General features: G+C 47.6%; 46 non-coding genes and 16 pseudogenes across 46 annotated transcripts in view; all 62 read left to right on the top strand.

Moving 5' to 3' along the window:
- Nucleotides 1-45, top strand: part of LOC138464410 (5S ribosomal RNA) — a 119-nt gene extending 74 nt beyond the window's left edge. Inside the window, exon 1 of the ribosomal RNA XR_011266990.1 lies at nt 1-45. This exon is cut by the window's left edge and continues 74 nt beyond it. This is a non-coding gene — a ribosomal RNA (5S ribosomal RNA).
- A 106-nt stretch (nt 46-151) lies between these two features.
- On the top strand, nt 152-270 carry LOC138462349 (5S ribosomal RNA). Its single transcript, XR_011264949.1, has one exon. It is a non-coding gene; the product is annotated as a 5S ribosomal RNA (ribosomal RNA).
- A 106-nt stretch (nt 271-376) lies between these two features.
- Nucleotides 377-485, top strand: LOC138456276 (5S ribosomal RNA; annotated as a pseudogene).
- Nucleotides 486-591: 106 nt separating this feature from the next.
- LOC138460722 (5S ribosomal RNA) lies at nt 592-710 on the top strand. The gene has a single exon (XR_011263391.1). It is a non-coding gene; the product is annotated as a 5S ribosomal RNA (ribosomal RNA).
- A 106-nt stretch (nt 711-816) lies between these two features.
- LOC138458457 (5S ribosomal RNA) lies at nt 817-925 on the top strand (annotated as a pseudogene).
- Nucleotides 926-1,388: 463 nt separating this feature from the next.
- Nucleotides 1,389-1,507, top strand: LOC138464013 (5S ribosomal RNA). The gene has a single exon (XR_011266597.1). It is a non-coding gene; the product is annotated as a 5S ribosomal RNA (ribosomal RNA).
- Nucleotides 1,508-1,613: 106 nt separating this feature from the next.
- Nucleotides 1,614-1,732, top strand: LOC138464409 (5S ribosomal RNA). The gene has a single exon (XR_011266989.1). It is a non-coding gene; the product is annotated as a 5S ribosomal RNA (ribosomal RNA).
- A 106-nt stretch (nt 1,733-1,838) lies between these two features.
- Nucleotides 1,839-1,957, top strand: LOC138454149 (5S ribosomal RNA). Its single transcript, XR_011260840.1, has one exon. It is a non-coding gene; the product is annotated as a 5S ribosomal RNA (ribosomal RNA).
- Nucleotides 1,958-2,063: 106 nt separating this feature from the next.
- LOC138460720 (5S ribosomal RNA) lies at nt 2,064-2,182 on the top strand. The gene has a single exon (XR_011263390.1). It is a non-coding gene; the product is annotated as a 5S ribosomal RNA (ribosomal RNA).
- A 106-nt stretch (nt 2,183-2,288) lies between these two features.
- LOC138461255 (5S ribosomal RNA) lies at nt 2,289-2,407 on the top strand. Its single transcript, XR_011263880.1, has one exon. It is a non-coding gene; the product is annotated as a 5S ribosomal RNA (ribosomal RNA).
- A 105-nt stretch (nt 2,408-2,512) lies between these two features.
- LOC138458887 (5S ribosomal RNA) lies at nt 2,513-2,621 on the top strand (annotated as a pseudogene).
- Nucleotides 2,622-3,085: 464 nt separating this feature from the next.
- LOC138464012 (5S ribosomal RNA) lies at nt 3,086-3,204 on the top strand. Its single transcript, XR_011266595.1, has one exon. It is a non-coding gene; the product is annotated as a 5S ribosomal RNA (ribosomal RNA).
- Nucleotides 3,205-3,310: 106 nt separating this feature from the next.
- Nucleotides 3,311-3,429, top strand: LOC138454148 (5S ribosomal RNA). Its single transcript, XR_011260839.1, has one exon. It is a non-coding gene; the product is annotated as a 5S ribosomal RNA (ribosomal RNA).
- A 106-nt stretch (nt 3,430-3,535) lies between these two features.
- LOC138460719 (5S ribosomal RNA) lies at nt 3,536-3,654 on the top strand. The gene has a single exon (XR_011263389.1). It is a non-coding gene; the product is annotated as a 5S ribosomal RNA (ribosomal RNA).
- Nucleotides 3,655-3,759: 105 nt separating this feature from the next.
- LOC138457355 (5S ribosomal RNA) lies at nt 3,760-3,868 on the top strand (annotated as a pseudogene).
- A 475-nt stretch (nt 3,869-4,343) lies between these two features.
- LOC138464011 (5S ribosomal RNA) lies at nt 4,344-4,462 on the top strand. Its single transcript, XR_011266594.1, has one exon. It is a non-coding gene; the product is annotated as a 5S ribosomal RNA (ribosomal RNA).
- A 106-nt stretch (nt 4,463-4,568) lies between these two features.
- On the top strand, nt 4,569-4,687 carry LOC138464408 (5S ribosomal RNA). The gene has a single exon (XR_011266988.1). It is a non-coding gene; the product is annotated as a 5S ribosomal RNA (ribosomal RNA).
- A 106-nt stretch (nt 4,688-4,793) lies between these two features.
- Nucleotides 4,794-4,912, top strand: LOC138462348 (5S ribosomal RNA). The gene has a single exon (XR_011264948.1). It is a non-coding gene; the product is annotated as a 5S ribosomal RNA (ribosomal RNA).
- Nucleotides 4,913-5,018: 106 nt separating this feature from the next.
- LOC138456275 (5S ribosomal RNA) lies at nt 5,019-5,127 on the top strand (annotated as a pseudogene).
- A 106-nt stretch (nt 5,128-5,233) lies between these two features.
- LOC138460718 (5S ribosomal RNA) lies at nt 5,234-5,352 on the top strand. Its single transcript, XR_011263388.1, has one exon. It is a non-coding gene; the product is annotated as a 5S ribosomal RNA (ribosomal RNA).
- Nucleotides 5,353-5,458: 106 nt separating this feature from the next.
- Nucleotides 5,459-5,567, top strand: LOC138458456 (5S ribosomal RNA; annotated as a pseudogene).
- A 463-nt stretch (nt 5,568-6,030) lies between these two features.
- On the top strand, nt 6,031-6,149 carry LOC138464010 (5S ribosomal RNA). The gene has a single exon (XR_011266593.1). It is a non-coding gene; the product is annotated as a 5S ribosomal RNA (ribosomal RNA).
- Nucleotides 6,150-6,255: 106 nt separating this feature from the next.
- LOC138464405 (5S ribosomal RNA) lies at nt 6,256-6,374 on the top strand. Its single transcript, XR_011266986.1, has one exon. It is a non-coding gene; the product is annotated as a 5S ribosomal RNA (ribosomal RNA).
- Nucleotides 6,375-6,480: 106 nt separating this feature from the next.
- Nucleotides 6,481-6,599, top strand: LOC138454147 (5S ribosomal RNA). The gene has a single exon (XR_011260838.1). It is a non-coding gene; the product is annotated as a 5S ribosomal RNA (ribosomal RNA).
- Nucleotides 6,600-6,705: 106 nt separating this feature from the next.
- Nucleotides 6,706-6,824, top strand: LOC138460716 (5S ribosomal RNA). The gene has a single exon (XR_011263386.1). It is a non-coding gene; the product is annotated as a 5S ribosomal RNA (ribosomal RNA).
- Nucleotides 6,825-6,930: 106 nt separating this feature from the next.
- On the top strand, nt 6,931-7,049 carry LOC138461243 (5S ribosomal RNA). The gene has a single exon (XR_011263869.1). It is a non-coding gene; the product is annotated as a 5S ribosomal RNA (ribosomal RNA).
- Nucleotides 7,050-7,154: 105 nt separating this feature from the next.
- On the top strand, nt 7,155-7,263 carry LOC138458886 (5S ribosomal RNA; annotated as a pseudogene).
- A 464-nt stretch (nt 7,264-7,727) lies between these two features.
- LOC138464009 (5S ribosomal RNA) lies at nt 7,728-7,846 on the top strand. Its single transcript, XR_011266592.1, has one exon. It is a non-coding gene; the product is annotated as a 5S ribosomal RNA (ribosomal RNA).
- A 106-nt stretch (nt 7,847-7,952) lies between these two features.
- Nucleotides 7,953-8,071, top strand: LOC138454146 (5S ribosomal RNA). The gene has a single exon (XR_011260837.1). It is a non-coding gene; the product is annotated as a 5S ribosomal RNA (ribosomal RNA).
- A 106-nt stretch (nt 8,072-8,177) lies between these two features.
- On the top strand, nt 8,178-8,296 carry LOC138460715 (5S ribosomal RNA). Its single transcript, XR_011263385.1, has one exon. It is a non-coding gene; the product is annotated as a 5S ribosomal RNA (ribosomal RNA).
- Nucleotides 8,297-8,401: 105 nt separating this feature from the next.
- On the top strand, nt 8,402-8,510 carry LOC138457354 (5S ribosomal RNA; annotated as a pseudogene).
- Nucleotides 8,511-8,985: 475 nt separating this feature from the next.
- Nucleotides 8,986-9,104, top strand: LOC138464007 (5S ribosomal RNA). The gene has a single exon (XR_011266591.1). It is a non-coding gene; the product is annotated as a 5S ribosomal RNA (ribosomal RNA).
- Nucleotides 9,105-9,210: 106 nt separating this feature from the next.
- On the top strand, nt 9,211-9,329 carry LOC138464404 (5S ribosomal RNA). The gene has a single exon (XR_011266985.1). It is a non-coding gene; the product is annotated as a 5S ribosomal RNA (ribosomal RNA).
- A 106-nt stretch (nt 9,330-9,435) lies between these two features.
- LOC138462347 (5S ribosomal RNA) lies at nt 9,436-9,554 on the top strand. The gene has a single exon (XR_011264947.1). It is a non-coding gene; the product is annotated as a 5S ribosomal RNA (ribosomal RNA).
- Nucleotides 9,555-9,660: 106 nt separating this feature from the next.
- On the top strand, nt 9,661-9,769 carry LOC138456274 (5S ribosomal RNA; annotated as a pseudogene).
- A 106-nt stretch (nt 9,770-9,875) lies between these two features.
- Nucleotides 9,876-9,994, top strand: LOC138460714 (5S ribosomal RNA). The gene has a single exon (XR_011263383.1). It is a non-coding gene; the product is annotated as a 5S ribosomal RNA (ribosomal RNA).
- A 105-nt stretch (nt 9,995-10,099) lies between these two features.
- LOC138457353 (5S ribosomal RNA) lies at nt 10,100-10,208 on the top strand (annotated as a pseudogene).
- A 475-nt stretch (nt 10,209-10,683) lies between these two features.
- LOC138464006 (5S ribosomal RNA) lies at nt 10,684-10,802 on the top strand. The gene has a single exon (XR_011266590.1). It is a non-coding gene; the product is annotated as a 5S ribosomal RNA (ribosomal RNA).
- Nucleotides 10,803-10,908: 106 nt separating this feature from the next.
- On the top strand, nt 10,909-11,027 carry LOC138464403 (5S ribosomal RNA). The gene has a single exon (XR_011266984.1). It is a non-coding gene; the product is annotated as a 5S ribosomal RNA (ribosomal RNA).
- Nucleotides 11,028-11,133: 106 nt separating this feature from the next.
- On the top strand, nt 11,134-11,252 carry LOC138462346 (5S ribosomal RNA). Its single transcript, XR_011264946.1, has one exon. It is a non-coding gene; the product is annotated as a 5S ribosomal RNA (ribosomal RNA).
- Nucleotides 11,253-11,358: 106 nt separating this feature from the next.
- LOC138456273 (5S ribosomal RNA) lies at nt 11,359-11,467 on the top strand (annotated as a pseudogene).
- Nucleotides 11,468-11,573: 106 nt separating this feature from the next.
- Nucleotides 11,574-11,692, top strand: LOC138460713 (5S ribosomal RNA). The gene has a single exon (XR_011263382.1). It is a non-coding gene; the product is annotated as a 5S ribosomal RNA (ribosomal RNA).
- Nucleotides 11,693-11,798: 106 nt separating this feature from the next.
- Nucleotides 11,799-11,907, top strand: LOC138458455 (5S ribosomal RNA; annotated as a pseudogene).
- A 463-nt stretch (nt 11,908-12,370) lies between these two features.
- LOC138464005 (5S ribosomal RNA) lies at nt 12,371-12,489 on the top strand. Its single transcript, XR_011266589.1, has one exon. It is a non-coding gene; the product is annotated as a 5S ribosomal RNA (ribosomal RNA).
- A 106-nt stretch (nt 12,490-12,595) lies between these two features.
- Nucleotides 12,596-12,714, top strand: LOC138464402 (5S ribosomal RNA). The gene has a single exon (XR_011266983.1). It is a non-coding gene; the product is annotated as a 5S ribosomal RNA (ribosomal RNA).
- A 106-nt stretch (nt 12,715-12,820) lies between these two features.
- On the top strand, nt 12,821-12,939 carry LOC138454145 (5S ribosomal RNA). Its single transcript, XR_011260836.1, has one exon. It is a non-coding gene; the product is annotated as a 5S ribosomal RNA (ribosomal RNA).
- Nucleotides 12,940-13,045: 106 nt separating this feature from the next.
- Nucleotides 13,046-13,164, top strand: LOC138462910 (5S ribosomal RNA). The gene has a single exon (XR_011265498.1). It is a non-coding gene; the product is annotated as a 5S ribosomal RNA (ribosomal RNA).
- A 106-nt stretch (nt 13,165-13,270) lies between these two features.
- Nucleotides 13,271-13,389, top strand: LOC138461231 (5S ribosomal RNA). The gene has a single exon (XR_011263858.1). It is a non-coding gene; the product is annotated as a 5S ribosomal RNA (ribosomal RNA).
- Nucleotides 13,390-13,494: 105 nt separating this feature from the next.
- LOC138458885 (5S ribosomal RNA) lies at nt 13,495-13,603 on the top strand (annotated as a pseudogene).
- A 464-nt stretch (nt 13,604-14,067) lies between these two features.
- LOC138464004 (5S ribosomal RNA) lies at nt 14,068-14,186 on the top strand. Its single transcript, XR_011266588.1, has one exon. It is a non-coding gene; the product is annotated as a 5S ribosomal RNA (ribosomal RNA).
- A 106-nt stretch (nt 14,187-14,292) lies between these two features.
- Nucleotides 14,293-14,411, top strand: LOC138454144 (5S ribosomal RNA). The gene has a single exon (XR_011260835.1). It is a non-coding gene; the product is annotated as a 5S ribosomal RNA (ribosomal RNA).
- A 106-nt stretch (nt 14,412-14,517) lies between these two features.
- Nucleotides 14,518-14,636, top strand: LOC138460712 (5S ribosomal RNA). The gene has a single exon (XR_011263381.1). It is a non-coding gene; the product is annotated as a 5S ribosomal RNA (ribosomal RNA).
- A 105-nt stretch (nt 14,637-14,741) lies between these two features.
- Nucleotides 14,742-14,850, top strand: LOC138457352 (5S ribosomal RNA; annotated as a pseudogene).
- A 475-nt stretch (nt 14,851-15,325) lies between these two features.
- Nucleotides 15,326-15,444, top strand: LOC138464003 (5S ribosomal RNA). The gene has a single exon (XR_011266587.1). It is a non-coding gene; the product is annotated as a 5S ribosomal RNA (ribosomal RNA).
- A 106-nt stretch (nt 15,445-15,550) lies between these two features.
- LOC138464401 (5S ribosomal RNA) lies at nt 15,551-15,669 on the top strand. The gene has a single exon (XR_011266982.1). It is a non-coding gene; the product is annotated as a 5S ribosomal RNA (ribosomal RNA).
- Nucleotides 15,670-15,775: 106 nt separating this feature from the next.
- LOC138462344 (5S ribosomal RNA) lies at nt 15,776-15,894 on the top strand. The gene has a single exon (XR_011264943.1). It is a non-coding gene; the product is annotated as a 5S ribosomal RNA (ribosomal RNA).
- Nucleotides 15,895-16,000: 106 nt separating this feature from the next.
- Nucleotides 16,001-16,109, top strand: LOC138456272 (5S ribosomal RNA; annotated as a pseudogene).
- A 106-nt stretch (nt 16,110-16,215) lies between these two features.
- LOC138462490 (5S ribosomal RNA) lies at nt 16,216-16,334 on the top strand. Its single transcript, XR_011265086.1, has one exon. It is a non-coding gene; the product is annotated as a 5S ribosomal RNA (ribosomal RNA).
- A 105-nt stretch (nt 16,335-16,439) lies between these two features.
- On the top strand, nt 16,440-16,548 carry LOC138457351 (5S ribosomal RNA; annotated as a pseudogene).
- Nucleotides 16,549-17,023: 475 nt separating this feature from the next.
- Nucleotides 17,024-17,142, top strand: LOC138464001 (5S ribosomal RNA). Its single transcript, XR_011266584.1, has one exon. It is a non-coding gene; the product is annotated as a 5S ribosomal RNA (ribosomal RNA).
- A 106-nt stretch (nt 17,143-17,248) lies between these two features.
- LOC138464400 (5S ribosomal RNA) lies at nt 17,249-17,367 on the top strand. The gene has a single exon (XR_011266981.1). It is a non-coding gene; the product is annotated as a 5S ribosomal RNA (ribosomal RNA).
- A 106-nt stretch (nt 17,368-17,473) lies between these two features.
- The window catches only part of LOC138462343 (5S ribosomal RNA), a 119-nt gene continuing 92 nt past the window's right edge, over nt 17,474-17,500 (top strand). The window contains exon 1 of the ribosomal RNA XR_011264942.1: nt 17,474-17,500. This exon is cut by the window's right edge and continues 92 nt beyond it. This is a non-coding gene — a ribosomal RNA (5S ribosomal RNA).

The raw sequence follows: 17,500 nt of genomic DNA, 5'->3' as shown, positions 1-17,500 counted from the left end.
GTACCTGGATGGAAGACCGCCTGGGAATACCAGGTGCTGTAGGCTTTTTTGTACTCCAAGTTCAGGAAGTGAGCCATTTCTCAATTGCCTTTCAAAACTGCAAGGTCTAGCCGACTAGATGCTTAAAAGTACAAAACTCACAAGAACCAGAGCCTACGGCCACACCACACTGAATGCGCCCGATCTCGTCTGATCTCGGAAGCTAAGCAGTGTCGGGCCTCGTTAGTACCTGGATGGGAGACCGCCTGGGAATACCAGGTGCTGTAGGCTTTTTTGTGCTCCAAGTTCAGGAAGTGAGCCATTTCTCAATTGCCTTTCAAAATTGCAAGGTCTAGCTGACTAGATGCTTAAAAGTACAAAACTCACTAGGCCCAGAGCCTACGGCCACACCACACTGATTGCGCCCGATCTCGGAAGCTAAGCAGTGTCGGGCCTCGTTAGTACCTGGATGGGAGACCGCCTGGGAATACCAGGTGCTGTAGGCTTTTTTGTGCTCCAAGTTCAGGAAGTGAGCCATTTCTCAATTGCCTTTCAAAACTGCAAGGTCTAGCTGACTAGATGCTTAAAAGTACAAAACTCACTAGGCCCAGAGCCTACGGCCACACCACACTGATTGCGCCCGATCTCGTCTGATCTCGGAAGCTAAGCAGTGTCGGGCCTAGTTAGTACCTGGATGGGAGACCACCTGGGAATACCAGGTGCTGTAGGCTTTTTTGTGCTCCAAGTTCAGGAAGTGAGCCATTTCACAATTGCCTTTCAAAACTGCAAGGTCTAGCCGACTAGATGCTTAAAAGTACAAAACTCACTAGGCCCAGAGCCTACGGCCACACCACACTGAATGCGCCCGATCTCGGAAGCTAAGCAGGGTCAGGCCTAGTTAGTACCTGGATGGGAGACTGCCTGGGAATACCAGGTGCTGTAGGCTTTTTTGTGCTCCATGATTAGTAATTGCGCAACTTCTCAATTATTTTTCAAATTTGGTATGTTTCCAAAATAATTGTATCCCGTTTTATAGCGGAAATGTTGGACAACATCATGAGGGCTGGAGCTACCTTTTTACATAGAATTAGCATACAGGTAGTGTGTTCATGGGTAATAAATCGACTTTCACATGTAATGCAGTACAGAGAATATTGAGTCCTTCAAGAGGCATGAAAGAAAACCATTATTGTGTTGATTGTTCTCTCCACCTCCCTGCAACAGACACAGGATGGATGAATTAAAGTTATCCTACCAGACATAGGAGTCCTGAATGGGCCCACCAGTCTTATATATCTCGCCTGATCGAGCCTGATCGAGCGATGAGCGTGGTATCATGTTGCAAGTGGCTGCATGGCTTAGCTTACTAAATGCAAATGCATAAGAGTAATATTCTTAGCATTCCTAGAGCCTACGGCCACACCACACTGAATGCACCCGATCTCGACTGATCTCGGAAGTTAAGCAGTGTCAGGCCTAGTTAGTACCTGGATGGGAGACCGCCTGGGAATACCAGGTGCTGTAGGCTTTTTTGTGCTCCAAGTTCAGGAAGTGAGCCCTTTCTCAATTGCCTTTTAAAACTGCAAGGTCTAGCCGACTAGATGCTTAAAAGTACAAAACTCACTAGGCCCAGAGCCTACGGCCACACCACACTGAATGTGCCTGATCTCGTCTGATCTCAGAAGCTAAGCAGTGTCGGGCCTAGTTAGTACCTGGATGGAAGACCGCCTGGGAATACCAGGTGCTGTAGGCTTTTTTGTACTCCAAGTTCAGGAAGTGAGCCATTTCTCAATTGCCTTTCAAAACTGCAAGGTCTAGCCGACTAGATGCTTAAAAGTACAAAACTCACAAGAACCAGAGCCTACGGCCACAGCACACTGAATGCGCCCGATCTCGTCTGATCTCGGAAGCTAAGCAGTGTCGGGCCTCGTTAGTACCTGGATGGGAGACCGCCTGGGAATACCAGGTGCTGTAGGCTTTTTTGTGCTCCAAGTTCAGGAAGTGAGCCATTTCTCAATTGCCTTTCAAAACTGCAAGGTCTAGCTGACTAGATGCTTAAAAGTACAAAACTCACTAGGCCCAGAGCCTACGGCCACACCACACTGATTGCGCCCGATCTCGTCTGATCTCGGAAGCTAAGCAGTGTCGGGCCTAGTTAGTACCTGGATGGGAGACCACCTGGGAATACCAGGTGCTGTAGGCTTTTTTGTGCTCCAAGTTCAGGAAGTGAGCCATTTCTCAATTGCCTTTCAAAACTGCAAGGTCTAGCCGACTAGATGCTTAAAAGTACAAAACTCACTAAGCCCAGAGCCTACGGCCACACCACACTGAATGCGCCCGATCTCGTCTGATCTCGGAAGCTAAGCAGTGTCGGGCCTAGTTAGTACCTGGATGGGAGACCACCTGGGAATACCAGGTGCTGTAGGCTTTTTTGTGCTCCAAGTTCAGGAAGTGAGCCATTTCACAATTGCCTTTCAAAACTGCAAGGTCTAGCCGACTAGATGCTTAAAAGTACAAACTCACTAGGCCCAGAGCCTACGGCCACACCACACTGAATGCGCCCGATCTCGGAAGCTAAGCAGGGTCTGGCCTAGTTAGTACCTGGATGGGAGACTGCCTGGGAATACCAGGTGCTGTAGGCTTTTTTTGTGCTCCATGATTAGTAATTGCGCAACTTCTCAATTATTTTTCAAATTTGGTATGTTTCCAAAATAATTGTATCCCGTTTTATAGCGGAAATGTTGGACAACATCATGAGGGCTGGAGCTACCTTTTTACATAGAATTAGCATACAGGTAGTGTGTTCATGGGTAATAAATCGACTTTCACATGTAATGCAGTACAGAGAATATTGAGTCCTTCAAGAGGCATGAAAGAAAACCATTATTGTGTTGATTGTTCTCTCCACCTCCCTGCAACAGACACAGGATGGATGAATTAAAGTTATCCTACCAGACATAGGAGTCCTGAATGGGCCCACCAGTCTTATATATCTCGCCTGATCGAGCCTGATCGAGCGATGAGCGTGGTATCATGTTGCAAGTGGCTGCATGGCTTAGCTTACTAAATGCAAATGCATAAGAGTAATATTCTTAGCATTCCTAGAGCCTACGGCCACACCACACTGAATGCACCCGATCTCGACTGATCTCGGAAGTTAAGCAGTGTCAGGCCTAGTTAGTACCTGGATGGGAGACCGCCTGGGAATACCAGGTGCTGTAGGCTTTTTTGTACTCCAAGTTCAGGAAGTGAGCCATTTCTCAATTGCCTTTCAAAACTGCAAGGTCTAGCCGACTAGATGCTTAAAAGTACAAAACTCACAAGAACCAGAGCCTACGGCCACAGCACACTGAATGCGCCCGATCTCGTCTGATCTCGGAAGCTAAGCAGTGTCGGGCCTCGTTAGTACCTGGATGGGAGACCGCCTGGGAATACCAGGTGCTGTAGGCTTTTTTGTGCTCCAAGTTCAGGAAGTGAGCCATTTCTCAATTGCCTTTCAAAACTGCAAGGTCTAGCTGACTAGATGCTTAAAAGTACAAAACTCACTAGGCCCAGAGCCTACGGCCACACCACACTGATTGCGCCCGATCTCGTCTGATCTCGGAAGCTAAGCAGTGTCGGGCCTAGTTAGTACCTGGATGGGAGACCACCTGGGAATACCAGGTGCTGTAGGCTTTTTTGTGCTCCAAGTTCAGGAAGTGAGCCATTTCACAATTGCCTTTCAAAACTGCAAGGTCTAGCCGACTAGATGCTTAAAAGTACAAACTCACTAGGCCCAGAGCCTACGGCCACACCACACTGAATGCGCCCGATCTCGGAAGCTAAGCAGGGTCGGGCCTAGTTAGTACCTGGATGGGAGACTGCCTGGGAATACCAGGTGCTGTAGGCTTTTTTTGTGCTCCATGATTAGTAATTGCGCAACTTCTCAATTATTTTTCAAATTTGGTATGTTTCCAAAATAATTGTATCCCGTTTTATAGCGGAAATGTTGGACAACATCATGAGGGCTGGAGCTACCTTTTTACATAGAATTAGCATACAGGTAGTGTGTTCATGGGTAATAAATCAACTTTCACATGTAATGCAGTACAGAGAATATTGAGTCCTTCAAGAGGCATGAAAGAAAACCATTATTGTGTTGATTGTTCTCTCCACCTCCCTGCAACAGACACAGGATGGATGAATTAAAGTTATCCTACCAGACATAGGAGTCCTGAATGGGCCCACCAGTCTTATATATCTCGCCTGATCGAGCCTGATCGAGCGCTGATCGAGCGATGAGCGTGGTATCATGTTGCAAGTGGCTGCATGGCTTAGCTTACTAAATGCAAATGCATAAGAGTAATATTCTTAGCATTCCTAGAGCCTACGGCCACACCACACTGAATGCACCCGATCTCGACTGATCTCGGAAGTTAAGCAGTGTCAGGCCTAGTTAGTACCTGGATGGGAGACCGCCTGGGAATACCAGGTGCTGTAGGCTTTTTTGTGCTCCAAGTTCAGGAAGTGAGCCCTTTCTCAATTGCCTTTTAAAACTGCAAGGTCTAGCCGACTAGATGCTTAAAAGTACAAAACTCAGTAGGCCCAGAGCCTACGGCCACACCACACTGAATGTGCCTGATCTCGTCTGATCTCAGAAGCTAAGCAGTGTCGGGCCTAGTTAGTACCTGGATGGAAGACCGCCTGGGAATACCAGGTGCTGTAGGCTTTTTTGTACTCCAAGTTCAGGAAGTGAGCCATTTCTCAATTGCCTTTCAAAACTGCAAGGTCTAGCCGACTAGATGCTTAAAAGTACAAAACTCACAAGAACCAGAGCCTACGGCCACACCACACTGAATGCGCCCGATCTCGTCTGATCTCGGAAGCTAAGCAGTGTCGGGCCTCGTTAGTACCTGGATGGGAGACCGCCTGGGAATACCAGGTGCTGTAGGCTTTTTTGTGCTCCAAGTTCAGGAAGTGAGCCATTTCTCAATTGCCTTTCAAAATTGCAAGGTCTAGCTGACTAGATGCTTAAAAGTACAAAACTCACTAGGCCCAGAGCCTACGGCCACACCACACTGATTGCGCCCGATCTCGGAAGCTAAGCAGTGTCGGGCCTCGTTAGTACCTGGATGGGAGACCGCCTGGGAATACCAGGTGCTGTAGGCTTTTTTGTGCTCCAAGTTCAGGAAGTGAGCCATTTCTCAATTGCCTTTCAAAACTGCAAGGTCTAGCTGACTAGATGCTTAAAAGTACAAAACTCACTAGGCCCAGAGCCTACGGCCACACCACACTGATTGCGCCCGATCTCGTCTGATCTCGGAAGCTAAGCAGTGTCGGGCCTAGTTAGTACCTGGATGGGAGACCACCTGGGAATACCAGGTGCTGTAGGCTTTTTTGTGCTCCAAGTTCAGGAAGTGAGCCATTTCACAATTGCCTTTCAAAACTGCAAGGTCTAGCCGACTAGATGCTTAAAAGTACAAAACTCACTAGGCCCAGAGCCTACGGCCACACCACACTGAATGCGCCCGATCTCGGAAGCTAAGCAGGGTCAGGCCTAGTTAGTACCTGGATGGGAGACTGCCTGGGAATACCAGGTGCTGTAGGCTTTTTTGTGCTCCATGATTAGTAATTGCGCAACTTCTCAATTATTTTTCAAATTTGGTATGTTTCCAAAATAATTGTATCCCGTTTTATAGCGGAAATGTTGGACAACATCATGAGGGCTGGAGCTACCTTTTTACATAGAATTAGCATACAGGTAGTGTGTTCATGGGTAATAAATCGACTTTCACATGTAATGCAGTACAGAGAATATTGAGTCCTTCAAGAGGCATGAAAGAAAACCATTATTGTGTTGATTGTTCTCTCCACCTCCCTGCAACAGACACAGGATGGATGAATTAAAGTTATCCTACCAGACATAGGAGTCCTGAATGGGCCCACCAGTCTTATATATCTCGCCTGATCGAGCCTGATCGAGCGATGAGCGTGGTATCATGTTGCAAGTGGCTGCATGGCTTAGCTTACTAAATGCAAATGCATAAGAGTAATATTCTTAGCATTCCTAGAGCCTACGGCCACACCACACTGAATGCACCCGATCTCGACTGATCTCGGAAGTTAAGCAGTGTCAGGCCTAGTTAGTACCTGGATGGGAGACCGCCTGGGAATACCAGGTGCTGTAGGCTTTTTTGTGCTCCAAGTTCAGGAAGTGAGCCCTTTCTCAATTGCCTTTTAAAACTGCAAGGTCTAGCCGACTAGATGCTTAAAAGTACAAAACTCACTAGGCCCAGAGCCTACGGCCACACCACACTGAATGTGCCTGATCTCGTCTGATCTCAGAAGCTAAGCAGTGTCGGGCCTAGTTAGTACCTGGATGGAAGACCGCCTGGGAATACCAGGTGCTGTAGGCTTTTTTGTACTCCAAGTTCAGGAAGTGAGCCATTTCTCAATTGCCTTTCAAAACTGCAAGGTCTAGCCGACTAGATGCTTAAAAGTACAAAACTCACAAGAACCAGAGCCTACGGCCACAGCACACTGAATGCGCCCGATCTCGTCTGATCTCGGAAGCTAAGCAGTGTCGGGCCTCGTTAGTACCTGGATGGGAGACCGCCTGGGAATACCAGGTGCTGTAGGCTTTTTTGTGCTCCAAGTTCAGGAAGTGAGCCATTTCTCAATTGCCTTTCAAAACTGCAAGGTCTAGCTGACTAGATGCTTAAAAGTACAAAACTCACTAGGCCCAGAGCCTACGGCCACACCACACTGATTGCGCCCGATCTCGTCTGATCTCGGAAGCTAAGCAGTGTCGGGCCTAGTTAGTACCTGGATGGGAGACCACCTGGGAATACCAGGTGCTGTAGGCTTTTTTGTGCTCCAAGTTCAGGAAGTGAGCCATTTCTCAATTGCCTTTCAAAACTGCAAGGTCTAGCCGACTAGATGCTTAAAAGTACAAAACTCACTAAGCCCAGAGCCTACGGCCACACCACACTGAATGCGCCCGATCTCGTCTGATCTCGGAAGCTAAGCAGTGTCGGGCCTAGTTAGTACCTGGATGGGAGACCACCTGGGAATACCAGGTGCTGTAGGCTTTTTTGTGCTCCAAGTTCAGGAAGTGAGCCATTTCACAATTGCCTTTCAAAACTGCAAGGTCTAGCCGACTAGATGCTTAAAAGTACAAACTCACTAGGCCCAGAGCCTACGGCCACACCACACTGAATGCGCCCGATCTCGGAAGCTAAGCAGGGTCTGGCCTAGTTAGTACCTGGATGGGAGACTGCCTGGGAATACCAGGTGCTGTAGGCTTTTTTTGTGCTCCATGATTAGTAATTGCGCAACTTCTCAATTATTTTTCAAATTTGGTATGTTTCCAAAATAATTGTATCCCGTTTTATAGCGGAAATGTTGGACAACATCATGAGGGCTGGAGCTACCTTTTTACATAGAATTAGCATACAGGTAGTGTGTTCATGGGTAATAAATCGACTTTCACATGTAATGCAGTACAGAGAATATTGAGTCCTTCAAGAGGCATGAAAGAAAACCATTATTGTGTTGATTGTTCTCTCCACCTCCCTGCAACAGACACAGGATGGATGAATTAAAGTTATCCTACCAGACATAGGAGTCCTGAATGGGCCCACCAGTCTTATATATCTCGCCTGATCGAGCCTGATCGAGCGATGAGCGTGGTATCATGTTGCAAGTGGCTGCATGGCTTAGCTTACTAAATGCAAATGCATAAGAGTAATATTCTTAGCATTCCTAGAGCCTACGGCCACACCACACTGAATGCACCCGATCTCGACTGATCTCGGAAGTTAAGCAGTGTCAGGCCTAGTTAGTACCTGGATGGGAGACCGCCTGGGAATACCAGGTGCTGTAGGCTTTTTTGTACTCCAAGTTCAGGAAGTGAGCCATTTCTCAATTGCCTTTCAAAACTGCAAGGTCTAGCCGACTAGATGCTTAAAAGTACAAAACTCACAAGAACCAGAGCCTACGGCCACAGCACACTGAATGCGCCCGATCTCGTCTGATCTCGGAAGCTAAGCAGTGTCGGGCCTCGTTAGTACCTGGATGGGAGACCGCCTGGGAATACCAGGTGCTGTAGGCTTTTTTGTGCTCCAAGTTCAGGAAGTGAGCCATTTCTCAATTGCCTTTCAAAACTGCAAGGTCTAGCTGACTAGATGCTTAAAAGTACAAAACTCACTAGGCCCAGAGCCTACGGCCACACCACACTGATTGCGCCCGATCTCGTCTGATCTCGGAAGCTAAGCAGTGTCGGGCCTAGTTAGTACCTGGATGGGAGACCACCTGGGAATACCAGGTGCTGTAGGCTTTTTTGTGCTCCAAGTTCAGGAAGTGAGCCATTTCACAATTGCCTTTCAAAACTGCAAGGTCTAGCCGACTAGATGCTTAAAAGTACAAACTCACTAGGCCCAGAGCCTACGGCCACACCACACTGAATGCGCCCGATCTCGGAAGCTAAGCAGGGTCGGGCCTAGTTAGTACCTGGATGGGAGACTGCCTGGGAATACCAGGTGCTGTAGGCTTTTTTTGTGCTCCATGATTAGTAATTGCGCAACTTCTCAATTATTTTTCAAATTTGGTATGTTTCCAAAATAATTGTATCCCGTTTTATAGCGGAAATGTTGGACAACATCATGAGGGCTGGAGCTACCTTTTTACATAGAATTAGCATACAGGTAGTGTGTTCATGGGTAATAAATCAACTTTCACATGTAATGCAGTACAGAGAATATTGAGTCCTTCAAGAGGCATGAAAGAAAACCATTATTGTGTTGATTGTTCTCTCCACCTCCCTGCAACAGACACAGGATGGATGAATTAAAGTTATCCTACCAGACATAGGAGTCCTGAATGGGCCCACCAGTCTTATATATCTCGCCTGATCGAGCCTGATCGAGCGCTGATCGAGCGATGAGCGTGGTATCATGTTGCAAGTGGCTGCATGGCTTAGCTTACTAAATGCAAATGCATAAGAGTAATATTCTTAGCATTCCTAGAGCCTACGGCCACACCACACTGAATGCACCCGATCTCGACTGATCTCGGAAGTTAAGCAGTGTCAGGCCTAGTTAGTACCTGGATGGGAGACCGCCTGGGAATACCAGGTGCTGTAGGCTTTTTTGTGCTCCAAGTTCAGGAAGTGAGCCCTTTCTCAATTGCCTTTTAAAACTGCAAGGTCTAGCCGACTAGATGCTTAAAAGTACAAAACTCAGTAGGCCCAGAGCCTACGGCCACACCACACTGAATGTGCCTGATCTCGTCTGATCTCAGAAGCTAAGCAGTGTCGGGCCTAGTTAGTACCTGGATGGAAGACCGCCTGGGAATACCAGGTGCTGTAGGCTTTTTTGTACTCCAAGTTCAGGAAGTGAGCCATTTCTCAATTGCCTTTCAAAACTGCAAGGTCTAGCCGACTAGATGCTTAAAAGTACAAAACTCACAAGAACCAGAGCCTACGGCCACACCACACTGAATGCGCCCGATCTCGTCTGATCTCGGAAGCTAAGCAGTGTCGGGCCTCGTTAGTACCTGGATGGGAGACCGCCTGGGAATACCAGGTGCTGTAGGCTTTTTTGTGCTCCAAGTTCAGGAAGTGAGCCATTTCTCAATTGCCTTTCAAAATTGCAAGGTCTAGCTGACTAGATGCTTAAAAGTACAAAACTCACTAGGCCCAGAGCCTACGGCCACACCACACTGATTGCGCCCGATCTCGGAAGCTAAGCAGTGTCGGGCCTCGTTAGTACCTGGATGGGAGACCGCCTGGGAATACCAGGTGCTGTAGGCTTTTTTGTGCTCCAAGTTCAGGAAGTGAGCCATTTCTCAATTGCCTTTCAAAACTGCAAGGTCTAGCTGACTAGATGCTTAAAAGTACAAAACTCACTAGGCCCAGAGCCTACGGCCACACCACACTGATTGCGCCCGATCTCGTCTGATCTCGGAAGCTAAGCAGTGTCGGGCCTAGTTAGTACCTGGATGGGAGACCACCTGGGAATACCAGGTGCTGTAGGCTTTTTTGTGCTCCAAGTTCAGGAAGTGAGCCATTTCACAATTGCCTTTCAAAACTGCAAGGTCTAGCCGACTAGATGCTTAAAAGTACAAACTCACTAGGCCCAGAGCCTACGGCCACACCACACTGAATGCGCCCGATCTCGGAAGCTAAGCAGGGTCGGGCCTAGTTAGTACCTGGATGGGAGACTGCCTGGGAATACCAGGTGCTGTAGGCTTTTTTTGTGCTCCATGATTAGTAATTGCGCAACTTCTCAATTATTTTTCAAATTTGGTATGTTTCCAAAATAATTGTATCCCGTTTTATAGCGGAAATGTTGGACAACATCATGAGGGCTGGAGCTACCTTTTTACATAGAATTAGCATACAGGTAGTGTGTTCATGGGTAATAAATCAACTTTCACATGTAATGCAGTACAGAGAATATTGAGTCCTTCAAGAGGCATGAAAGAAAACCATTATTGTGTTGATTGTTCTCTCCACCTCCCTGCAACAGACACAGGATGGATGAATTAAAGTTATCCTACCAGACATAGGAGTCCTGAATGGGCCCACCAGTCTTATATATCTCGCCTGATCGAGCCTGATCGAGCGCTGATCGAGCGATGAGCGTGGTATCATGTTGCAAGTGGCTGCATGGCTTAGCTTACTAAATGCAAATGCATAAGAGTAATATTCTTAGCATTCCTAGAGCCTACGGCCACACCACACTGAATGCACCCGATCTCGACTGATCTCGGAAGTTAAGCAGTGTCAGGCCTAGTTAGTACCTGGATGGGAGACCGCCTGGGAATACCAGGTGCTGTAGGCTTTTTTGTGCTCCAAGTTCAGGAAGTGAGCCCTTTCTCAATTGCCTTTTAAAACTGCAAGGTCTAGCCGACTAGATGCTTAAAAGTACAAAACTCAGTAGGCCCAGAGCCTACGGCCACACCACACTGAATGTGCCTGATCTCGTCTGATCTCAGAAGCTAAGCAGTGTCGGGCCTAGTTAGTACCTGGATGGAAGACCGCCTGGGAATACCAGGTGCTGTAGGCTTTTTTGTACTCCAAGTTCAGGAAGTGAGCCATTTCTCAATTGCCTTTCAAAACTGCAAGGTCTAGCCGACTAGATGCTTAAAAGTACAAAACTCACAAGAACCAGAGCCTACGGCCACACCACACTGAATGCGCCCGATCTCGTCTGATCTCGGAAGCTAAGCAGTGTCGGGCCTCGTTAGTACCTGGATGGGAGACCGCCTGGGAATACCAGGTGCTGTAGGCTTTTTTGTGCTCCAAGTTCAGGAAGTGAGCCATTTCTCAATTGCCTTTCAAAATTGCAAGGTCTAGCTGACTAGATGCTTAAAAGTACAAAACTCACTAGGCCCAGAGCCTACGGCCACACCACACTGATTGCGCCCGATCTCGGAAGCTAAGCAGTGTCGGGCCTCGTTAGTACCTGGATGGGAGACCGCCTGGGAATACCAGGTGCTGTAGGCTTTTTTGTGCTCCAAGTTCAGGAAGTGAGCCATTTCTCAATTGCCTTTCAAAACTGCAAGGTCTAGCTGACTAGATGCTTAAAAGTACAAAACTCACTAGGCCCAGAGCCTACGGCCACACCACACTGATTGCGCCCGATCTCGTCTGATCTCGGAAGCTAAGCAGTGTCGGGCCTAGTTAGTACCTGGATGGGAGACCACCTGGGAATACCAGGTGCTGTAGGCTTTTTTGTGCTCCAAGTTCAGGAAGTGAGCCATTTCACAATTGCCTTTCAAAACTGCAAGGTCTAGCCGACTAGATGCTTAAAAGTACAAAACTCACTAGGCCCAGAGCCTACGGCCACACCACACTGAATGCGCCCGATCTCGGAAGCTAAGCAGGGTCAGGCCTAGTTAGTACCTGGATGGGAGACTGCCTGGGAATACCAGGTGCTGTAGGCTTTTTTGTGCTCCATGATTAGTAATTGCGCAACTTCTCAATTATTTTTCAAATTTGGTATGTTTCCAAAATAATTGTATCCCGTTTTATAGCGGAAATGTTGGACAACATCATGAGGGCTGGAGCTACCTTTTTACATAGAATTAGCATACAGGTAGTGTGTTCATGGGTAATAAATCGACTTTCACATGTAATGCAGTACAGAGAATATTGAGTCCTTCAAGAGGCATGAAAGAAAACCATTATTGTGTTGATTGTTCTCTCCACCTCCCTGCAACAGACACAGGATGGATGAATTAAAGTTATCCTACCAGACATAGGAGTCCTGAATGGGCCCACCAGTCTTATATATCTCGCCTGATCGAGCCTGATCGAGCGATGAGCGTGGTATCATGTTGCAAGTGGCTGCATGGCTTAGCTTACTAAATGCAAATGCATAAGAGTAATATTCTTAGCATTCCTAGAGCCTACGGCCACACCACACTGAATGCACCCGATCTCGACTGATCTCGGAAGTTAAGCAGTGTCAGGCCTAGTTAGTACCTGGATGGGAGACCGCCTGGGAATACCAGGTGCTGTAGGCTTTTTTGTGCTCCAAGTTCAGGAAGTGAGCCCTTTCTCAATTGCCTTTTAAAACTGCAAGGTCTAGCCGACTAGATGCTTAAAAGTACAAAACTCACTAGGCCCAGAGCCTACGGCCACACCACACTGAATGTGCCTGATCTCGTCTGATCTCAGAAGCTAAGCAGTGTCGGGCCTAGTTAGTACCTGGATGGAAGACCGCCTGGGAATACCAGGTGCTGTAGGCTTTTTTGTACTCCAAGTTCAGGAAGTGAGCCATTTCTCAATTGCCTTTCAAAACTGCAAGGTCTAGCCGACTAGATGCTTAAAAGTACAAAACTCACAAGAACCAGAGCCTACGGCCACAGCACACTGAATGCGCCCGATCTCGTCTGATCTCGGAAGCTAAGCAGTGTCGGGCCTCGTTAGTACCTGGATGGGAGACCGCCTGGGAATACCAGGTGCTGTAGGCTTTTTTGTGCTCCAAGTTCAGGAAGTGAGCCATTTCTCAATTGCCTTTCAAAACTGCAAGGTCTAGCTGACTAGATGCTTAAAAGTACAAAACTCACTAGGCCCAGAACCTACGGCCACACCACACTGATTGCGCCCGATCTCGTCTGATCTCGGAAGCTAAGCAGTGTCGGGCCTAGTTAGTACCTGGATGGGAGACCACCTGGGAATACCAGGTGCTGTAGGCTTTTTTGTGCTCCAAGTTCAGGAAGTGAGCCATTTCTCAATTGCCTTTCAAAACTGCAAGGTCTAGCCGACTAGATGCTTAAAAGTACAAAACTCACTAAGCCCAGAGCCTACGGCCACACCACACTGAATGCGCCCGATCTCGTCTGATCTCGGAAGCTAAGCAGTGTCGGGCCTAGTTAGTACCTGGATGGGAGACCACCTGGGAATACCAGGTGCTGTAGGCTTTTTTGTGCTCCAAGTTCAGGAAGTGAGCCATTTCACAATTGCCTTTCAAAACTGCAAGGTCTAGCCGACTAGATGCTTAAAAGTACAAACTCACTAGGCCCAGAGCCTACGGCCACACCACACTGAATGCGCCCGATCTCGGAAGCTAAGCAGGGTCTGGCCTAGTTAGTACCTGGATGGGAGACTGCCTGGGAATACCAGGTGCTGTAGGCTTTTTTTGTGCTCCATGATTAGTAATTGCGCAACTTCTCAATTATTTTTCAAATTTGGTATGTTTCCAAAATAATTGTATCCCGTTTTATAGCGGAAATGTTGGACAACATCATGAGGGCTGGAGCTACCTTTTTACATAGAATTAGCATACAGGTAGTGTGTTCATGGGTAATAAATCGACTTTCACATGTAATGCAGTACAGAGAATATTGAGTCCTTCAAGAGGCATGAAAGAAAACCATTATTGTGTTGATTGTTCTCTCCACCTCCCTGCAACAGACACAGGATGGATGAATTAAAGTTATCCTACCAGACATAGGAGTCCTGAATGGGCCCACCAGTCTTATATATCTCGCCTGATCGAGCCTGATCGAGCGATGAGCGTGGTATCATGTTGCAAGTGGCTGCATGGCTTAGCTTACTAAATGCAAATGCATAAGAGTAATATTCTTAGCATTCCTAGAGCCTACGGCCACACCACACTGAATGCACCCGATCTCGACTGATCTCGGAAGTTAAGCAGTGTCAGGCCTAGTTAGTACCTGGATGGGAGACCGCCTGGGAATACCAGGTGCTGTAGGCTTTTTTGTACTCCAAGTTCAGGAAGTGAGCCATTTCTCAATTGCCTTTCAAAACTGCAAGGTCTAGCCGACTAGATGCTTAAAAGTACAAAACTCACAAGAACCAGAGCCTACGGCCACAGCACACTGAATGCGCCCGATCTCGTCTGATCTCGGAAGCTAAGCAGTGTCGGGCCTCGTTAGTACCTGGATGGGAGACCGCCTGGGAATACCAGGTGCTGTAGGCTTTTTTGTGCTCCAAGTTCAGGAAGTGAGCCATTTCTCAATTGCCTTTCAAAACTGCAAGGTCTAGCTGACTAGATGCTTAAAAGTACAAAACTCACTAGGCCCAGAGCCTACGGCCACACCACACTGATTGCGCCCGATCTCGTCTGATCTCGGAAGCTAAGCAGTGTCGGGCCTAGTTAGTACCTGGATGGGAGACCACCTGGGAATACCAGGTGCTGTAGGCTTTTTTGTGCTCCAAGTTCAGGAAGTGAGCCATTTCACAATTGCCTTTCAAAACTGCAAGGTCTAGCCGACTAGATGCTTAAAAGTACAAACTCACTAGGCCCAGAGCCTACGGCCACACCACACTGAATGCGCCCGATCTCGGAAGCTAAGCAGGGTCGGGCCTAGTTAGTACCTGGATGGGAGACTGCCTGGGAATACCAGGTGCTGTAGGCTTTTTTTGTGCTCCATGATTAGTAATTGCGCAACTTCTCAATTATTTTTCAAATTTGGTATGTTTCCAAAATAATTGTATCCCGTTTTATAGCGGAAATGTTGGACAACATCATGAGGGCTGGAGCTACCTTTTTACATAGAATTAGCATACAGGTAGTGTGTTCATGGGTAATAAATCAACTTTCACATGTAATGCAGTACAGAGAATATTGAGTCCTTCAAGAGGCATGAAAGAAAACCATTATTGTGTTGATTGTTCTCTCCACCTCCCTGCAACAGACACAGGATGGATGAATTAAAGTTATCCTACCAGACATAGGAGTCCTGAATGGGCCCACCAGTCTTATATATCTCGCCTGATCGAGCCTGATCGAGCGCTGATCGAGCGATGAGCGTGGTATCATGTTGCAAGTGGCTGCATGGCTTAGCTTACTAAATGCAAATGCATAAGAGTAATATTCTTAGCATTCCTAGAGCCTACGGCCACACCACACTGAATGCACCCGATCTCGACTGATCTCGGAAGTTAAGCAGTGTCAGGCCTAGTTAGTACCTGGATGGGAGACCGCCTGGGAATACCAGGTGCTGTAGGCTTTTTTGTGCTCCAAGTTCAGGAAGTGAGCCCTTTCTCAATTGCCTTTTAAAACTGCAAGGTCTAGCCGACTAGATGCTTAAAAGTACAAAACTCAGTAGGCCCAGAGCCTACGGCCACACCACACTGAATGTGCCTGATCTCGTCTGATCTCAGAAGCTAAGCAGTGTCGGGCCTAGTTAGTACCTGGATGGAAGACCGCCTGGGAATACCAGGTGCTGTAGGCTTTTTTGTACTCCAAGTTCAGGAAGTGAGCCATTTCTCAATTGCCTTTCAAAACTGCAAGGTCTAGCCGACTAGATGCTTAAAAGTACAAAACTCACAAGAACCAGAGCCTACGGCCACACCACACTGAATGCGCCCGATCTCGTCTGATCTCGGAAGCTAAGCAGTGTCGGGCCTCGTTAGTACCTGGATGGGAGACCGCCTGGGAATACCAGGTGCTGTAGGCTTTTTTGTGCTCCAAGTTCAGGAAGTGAGCCATTTCTCAATTGCCTTTCAAAATTGCAAGGTCTAGCTGACTAGATGCTTAAAAGTACAAAACTCACTAGGCCCAGAGCCTACGGCCACACCACACTGATTGCGCCCGATCTCGGAAGCTAAGCAGTGTCGGGCCTCGTTAGTACCTGGATGGGAGACCGCCTGGGAATACCAGGTGCTGTAGGCTTTTTTGTGCTCCAAGTTCAGGAAGTGAGCCATTTCTCAATTGCCTTTCAAAACTGCAAGGTCTAGCTGACTAGATGCTTAAAAGTACAAAACTCACTAGGCCCAGAGCCTACGGCCACACCACACTGATTGCGCCCGATCTCGTCTGATCTCGGAAGCTAAGCAGTGTCGGGCCTAGTTAGTACCTGGATGGGAAACCACCTGGGAATACCAGGTGCTGTAGGCTTTTTTGTGCTCCAAGTTCAGGAAGTGAGCCATTTCACAATTGCCTTTCAAAACTGCAAGGTCTAGCCGACTAGATGCTTAAAAGTACAAACTCACTAGGCCCAGAGCCTACGGCCACACCACACTGAATGCGCCCGATCTCGGAAGCTAAGCAGGGTCGGGCCTAGTTAGTACCTGGATGGGAGACTGCCTGGGAATACCAGGTGCTGTAGGCTTTTTTTGTGCTCCATGATTAGTAATTGCGCAACTTCTCAATTATTTTTCAAATTTGGTATGTTTCCAAAATAATTGTATCCCGTTTTATAGCGGAAATGTTGGACAACATCATGAGGGCTGGAGCTACCTTTTTACATAGAATTAGCATACAGGTAGTGTGTTCATGGGTAATAAATCAACTTTCACATGTAATGCAGTACAGAGAATATTGAGTCCTTCAAGAGGCATGAAAGAAAACCATTATTGTGTTGATTGTTCTCTCCACCTCCCTGCAACAGACACAGGATGGATGAATTAAAGTTATCCTACCAGACATAGGAGTCCTGAATGGGCCCACCAGTCTTATATATCTCGCCTGATCGAGCCTGATCGAGCGCTGATCGAGCGATGAGCGTGGTATCATGTTGCAAGTGGCTGCATGGCTTAGCTTACTAAATGCAAATGCATAAGAGTAATATTCTTAGCATTCCTAGAGCCTACGGCCACACCACACTGAATGCACCCGATCTCGACTGATCTCGGAAGTTAAGCAGTGTCAGGCCTAGTTAGTACCTGGATGGGAGACCGCCTGGGAATACCAGGTGCTGTAGGCTTTTTTGTGCTCCAAGTTCAGGAAGTGAGCCCTTTCTCAATTGCCTTTTAAAACTGCAAGGTCTAGCCGACTAGATGCTTAAAAGTACAAAACTCAGTAGGCCCAGAGCCTACGGCCACACCACACTGAATGTGCCTGATCTCGTCTGATCTCAGAAGCTAAGCAGTGTCGGGCCTAGTTAGTACCTGGATGGAAGACCGCCTGGGAATACCAGGTGCTGTAGGCTTTTTTGTACTCCAAGTTCAGGAAGTGAGCCATTTCTCAATTGCCTTTCAAAACTGCAAGGTCTAGCCGACTAGATGCTTAAAAGTACAAAACTCACAAGAACCAGAGCCTACGGCCACACCACACTGAATGCG

The sequence above is a fragment of the Ambystoma mexicanum genome, chromosome 4p (genome assembly GCF_040938575.1).
Source record: "Ambystoma mexicanum isolate Mex_15411 chromosome 4p, UKY_AmexF1_1, whole genome shotgun sequence".
Classification (NCBI taxonomy): domain Eukaryota; kingdom Metazoa; phylum Chordata; class Amphibia; order Caudata; family Ambystomatidae; genus Ambystoma; species Ambystoma mexicanum.
Note: the sequence above shows the minus strand (reverse complement) of the source record. Positions and strands in the feature narration are given on the sequence as shown.